The following is a 5,882-nucleotide window of genomic DNA, read 5'->3' as shown; positions in this document are numbered from 1 at the left end:
TTAAGCAAGTGCTAATGTCCAACTGAAGACAGCAGACTTGAGTGCCTTATTGAATGGGGAGGGACTTACACTCATGCTTAAATGCTGTGCTGAACAGGGATCCAAGAGAGGCACTGCATACAATGGGAGCGTCGCAGGCCAGTTTCTCCTCCCTCGGAGAGACGTGAGCCAAGAACCTGAGACCCTGAAACATACACAGTTTACACAGAGAACAGAGCGCATGTCTGAATCCCTGTGAAGAGCCTGAACTGCGGAGCTGCCCTGCTTAACGCCTGCCATTAGTGGAGCAGCATAAACAGTTATGAAAAGGAGAACTGTGAGCCGGACGTTACCCCACCATAATAAACGAGAGGCAGGGAAACCGGCAGGCACCTTTATTGGCTGAAATCAATGGAAGCTTTGCCTGAGTAGAGCAGCATCAAACCCCACTGGACAGATTTTTAAAAGAGTTTAGCTCTGAGCTAAGCACCTAAATGAAGTGGCCCAAATCTACAGACATGAGCCATACCCAGCAACTCCCACTGAAAACAAAGGAGAATTCACCTGCTGTTGAGAATCAGGGGGGGATTCCACGAGGTGGCTAAATGGGAGCTGAGCTCTCTTGAAAATACCTGGCCCTAGCTATATTCTGGCTGCTTTCACTGGTGGTGAACAAGCCTCCATTTCTCACAGGCCACTGAACATCCCCTTGCCAACTTCCCCCTTGCTTCACATACAGCCACTTACCTGCTCAAGAATCTCTAAAGCTACCGATTTTAAGGTGATCATATTTTAGTCATTAAAAACTGGGCCACACCAACTAATAAGGGAGGGACCTAGAGACTGCCCAACCTTCCCCATTAGCTGCCAGGTTCCCATTAGCTCAGATGCCGGGAAAGATAATCAGAACAATTTTTCCCCTCTCACCTCTGATGCCCTGTAAGAAATTAAACTGTGGTTTCAAAAGTTATTCATTTTAAAGAGCTCTCAAGAGGAGCAAGTGGAGGAGGGAGAGGGGATTGGAGATTAAAGAGACAGACTACTTAGCATTGCTGGAAAGAAGCCAAGCTAGAAGAGCCAGGGCAGAGGTTCCTGATAGATGAGCTCAGTGGTATGCTCAGCTGGAGGCTTCTTCCCAGCCCTTCCATAACACCAAACCAACAGGAAACAAAATGGAATCAACAGGCAGCAAATTTAAAGTGGGTAAGAAGAAGAATTTATTTGTGGAGCATGTGAACTCCCTGCCACAGGATATTATTGAGACAATGAGATTGGGCTCTAATCTAGGGACTCTTTTTAGCTGTGTCTGGTGCAGCACCGAGCACAACACCAGGTCTTAGCAACTGATAACAGGTCAGCAGGATTCAAAAAAGAGACTAGTATGAATAAAAAAACAGCATCTGCTTGTGACATAGCTAGGATAGCAATGACTGAGGCTAACAGTCCACATGCTTCAGGGCATAAATGAGTCCCCAGCTGAGGGGTGAGGAAGATAATTCCTGACCCCACCACGATGGTATAAATTGCACACTTAGGTGTCTTATGGCCAGGTTACTCCTCCCACTAAAGCATCCTGCACTGACCATCACTGGGAGAAAACCCTAGATGGACCATTGGGTGTTTGCAACGTAGCATGGGCCATATTCCTAAATGCAGTACCAGCACAGACCCTCCCTTCACCCTTGAGTCCCCAGTGTTTTCTTTTATGCTTGTCTCGATTATCCTTGGCATAAGCTTTTGTGGATAAAACACCACTTCTTCAGACGCCTGGAGTGAAAATTGTTTTACCCACGAAAGCTTATGCCCAAATAAATCTGTTAGTCTTTAAGGTGCCACCAGACTCCTTGTTGTTTTTGTGAATACAGAATAACACGGCTACCCCGATACTTTATTATCCTTTTCCTTCCTTTGTCCTCATTCCCATGCTCCCACCTTATTGTCTGCTCCTCTGCCCGCCGCCTCTGGTTTTCATCTATTTTCTCCTTAACTGTGCTCCTAGTGCTGCCCTGGGATGTTCATGAGGCACATGTGCACTGGCTTCCCACCCTGACTCTGACAGTCACTCCTGTAACTGCAGCTCTGGTACAGAGCAGCACAAGGTGTCTCTGTAACCAGCACTGCGTGTGGTGTGCAGCTGCAAGGAGTGATCCAGCAGTGCAGGAGGTGGGGACAGGCAATGGGCACAGGTGCTTTTCTGAACCAGCAAGAAAGAGATGATTTACATTACTATAGCACCGGGAGGCCCCAGCCAAGATTGGAGCCCCACAGTGCTATGCACTGAACAGATACATGGTCTAAACGGACAAGACAGACAAAGGATGGGAGAAAGATTATCCCCATTTTGCAGATGGGCAACTGAAGCAACCGAGAGACCTGCCCAAAGCCATATAGGCGGTCTTGGCACTGGGAATTGAACCCAGATCTCCTCATTCCCAGACCAATGTCTCTTTCAAGGTATTCCCAGAAAAAATTAGCCATATGATCAACCTGGCCAGAGTCAATCATGCTCCATGTGTCCATCACCAGCAAAGGCATCGCTGATACTACATGGCAAGGGCCTCAAAGAGCACAATTCTTACAGAAGACAGACAATTCTCACACAATTTCAGCTGCCTCCAAACCCAAGCTGAATTCTCAGCAGACTGACAACTGGAGGGGTAGGCTCATACGTTCCCAGTCCAGAAAGAACTATTATAATTATTTGCATTGCAGTAGCACATAAGACCCCCAGTCCTGGACCAGGACCCCATTGTGCTAGGTGCTGTACAAACAGAACAAAGACGATAATTTAGTCTGACCTCCTGCATAACACAGGCCATAGAATTTCACCCAGTGATTTCTGCATCCAGTCCTATCACTTGCAGTTGAACTATAGCATCTCTTTTAAAGACACATTCAGTCTTTCAGGGATTCAAGTGGTGGGGGCATGAATGCACTCAGACTGTGACAGAGGTTACTTGACTTCTACCAAGTCACAAGATCTCCATTACCACACCGTGCTGTAGTGCTGCTCAGGCCTGACACCCATGGGGCTTAAAGCCTTTTGCAATGCTGCCATGAAATACGATCTCTACATGCAAGCAGTTGGGAGGATTTAACACTACAGGAGATCATTGAGACAAATAGCTTGGGAATTTTCAAAAGCTATAAATCAGGACAGTGTCTCCCAGCAGGGGCTCTCGGTATAAAGAGACAGAGCCACTCCTCTCCATAAGGGGCACCTCACCTTTGGAATTCACCTTCCTCCTCTCTCCCTGGCTCTCAAATAGGCCAAATCTGAATGTCAGGGCAAGCTGCTAGGCCCCTCTCTTATGGAGGGAGGGATGATCAGGGTGTGACTTTCCTTGGGTATTGTCCATTTCATATTTTGGGGGGTGGTCAATTGCTGGCTCAGGGAAGTGGCTATTTTTTTTTTTATGTTAAAGACACCTAGGGCCCAGGATAGAGGCTTTTTGCTGGTTATAAATCTAAAAACATCAGTCAATCTGCACTGGGACTCACTGGGGCAAAAAAGTCACAGCAGCTGTCAATCCTTTGGAGCGGAAGCCGAGCCAGAGGCACATCATTGGGCTGGAAGAAACACTCACACTAGCGCAGGATTGAAAAACTGGGTGCATTACATGGGAGGAGGGAACCTCTAGAATCGGCCACTGTCAGAGGCAGTGCACCAAGATGCACCATACATCTGTTCCAATGCGCCACTCCTGAAGTTCTGGTTACTACCCACAACCCAGTAGCTGCTATTAAACTTCATTTAGAGAGTTCGCTGATAACTGAACAGCTTCCTCATCAGTATAGACATCAGCATGATTCATTCCGCTTATTCCACAAGTATCTGGCACCTATTTTAAGAGTGGCATGACTGCACCCTAGAATAATATACATTTATGGGCTCTGAGCTAGCATCACACCATTTGGTCACAATCAATTCACACCCTCTGCAAACCAGCTGTAATAAAACTTTTATTCCAGGTGACCCACAGGGGCAAGCCACTGATTTCTCCGGCTGGAAGGCGGACCCACACTGCTTTTTCAGCAGCAGTTTCTTTCCTCTCACTCAAGGCTGGTTCAAGTTATCATGTCCGAGTCAGCAGCTAAGACATGCACATTCCAGCTCACAGGGCACTACACTCCCTCCAGCCAGAGACAGCAGCACCCATTGTAATGCGCCCCTAGCTTGCCAGATGCCTACATGGATTGGGTCAGGCATGTGATGACCAGATTCAGTGAATGAAGACTGAGTCCTCTGTCTCTCACCTAGATGTGTGGTTATCCTCCCTGGGATACACTATCCTACGTACTCTATAACTGTCTTTGTGTACCTCAGCTGGTGCTCAGTTTTCACCCTGTAGCCTATCGGTTGTGAGTCTTGGTCACTGTTATTAAATGGCCTCTGTATGTCATTCATCTGCTTGGGCAGGCAGAAGTTAAAGGTCCCAAGCCAGGTTCTCAAACACCAGCCTCCACATTAGGACCTGCAAACTCTGGATGTAAATAATTGCCAGTGCAATTTTGCACCAGCAATGACTTGCAGCCACAGTTCATGTCATTCAGACACTTCAGCCCCGACTGCACCCACAAACCAGTGGTGGACCTAAAGCTCTTAAACTGTGGGACAAAATTCCACCTGTGTTTATTAGTACCCACAATATTGCAGGTGCAAAAACAAAGTCTTGATAAAGGCCAGACTGAAAAATACAACCCCCGGGGTACTTTCCAGCCACCCTGATCTTCTGACCAGCGTTTCTCCTCTCTCTCAAACTAGCACCACTCTCAAGAGCCAGCGACAGGCGGGGGCTATTTGTACCTGCTGCCAAATTTCCTAACACACAGCCACTCTCATTGCTGGACAGTTTGAGCTCAAATGCTCTGAGAGTAGGCAAAGGAGGCCTGAACCACACAGGTCTCTCTGCCATGTGGTTTGAAATGCTTGCATAATATCCCTGAGCCAGCTGATAAGGCTGGCCACACACAGGTCAGTCCCATTCTTCCCTATCAGCGATCTGATTCCTTCGCCCCTACGGTGTTTTGTTACCGGGCTTGTTCTGTTAATAATACAGTACCTTAGTCAGGGAAGCAGCTACCAGATCTCTCTCCACGTTAGGGTGTGTGTATCTTTGTGAGGAGGGATCTGTATGTGTGCGCGCTGGTGTGTCTCTCTTCCTGTAGCATGTGTCTATGGATAGCACATTTGTGTATGTGTGCTGTGTATGCTGTGTGTATAGCGCATGGCTCTGCGTGTGATGGTGTGTCTCTCTGCCTGTAGCATGTATCTGTGTATGCGTGTTGTGTATGCTGTGTGTACAGTGCATGGATCGGTGTGCGGTGCGTGTCTCTGCTTGAAGCACGTGTGTCTGTGGCTAGTATGTCTGTGTATTATGTATGCCTGTGTGTATAGCATGTAGCTCTGTGCATGGTCGTGTGTCTCTCTGCCTGCAGCATGTGTGTGTTGTGTATACCTGTGTGTACAGCGCATGGCTCTGTGTGTAGGGCTGTGTATTTGTGTGTGTGACTCTGCATACCTGCGAGTGTGGGTTTCTGTCTTCCCGGTTGCATGTGCACCTGTGGCTAGGACCTGCCTGTTGCCTTGCGAGATAGCATGTGCCTGTGTGTTGTGGGGTGCGTCTGTGTGAGGCGGTGGGTTTTTTTATGTGCCTCTGTGCAGCTGGCCTCAGGTCTCTCTTCCCGCAGCATGTGCAGACAGGTCGCCCACGGGCCAGCGCCTGCACAGCGTGTCCCGTGGCGTGGGTGCGAGGGCGGCGAACGTGGCCGGAGGGCGAGGTGTCCCCCCAGTGGCCTGGGCCCTGCGTGGGTCAGAAGGGCCGGGGGCGGGTCACGCGTGGAAAGCCGCCGTGCCGCGGAGAGGGAGCCAGCGCGAGCAGAGCTGAGCGGGAAAGCTCAAA

Source organism: Lepidochelys kempii, chromosome 8 (genome assembly GCF_965140285.1).
Source record: "Lepidochelys kempii isolate rLepKem1 chromosome 8, rLepKem1.hap1, whole genome shotgun sequence".
Taxonomy (NCBI): domain Eukaryota; kingdom Metazoa; phylum Chordata; order Testudines; family Cheloniidae; genus Lepidochelys; species Lepidochelys kempii.
This window is presented reverse-complemented; position numbering follows the sequence as displayed.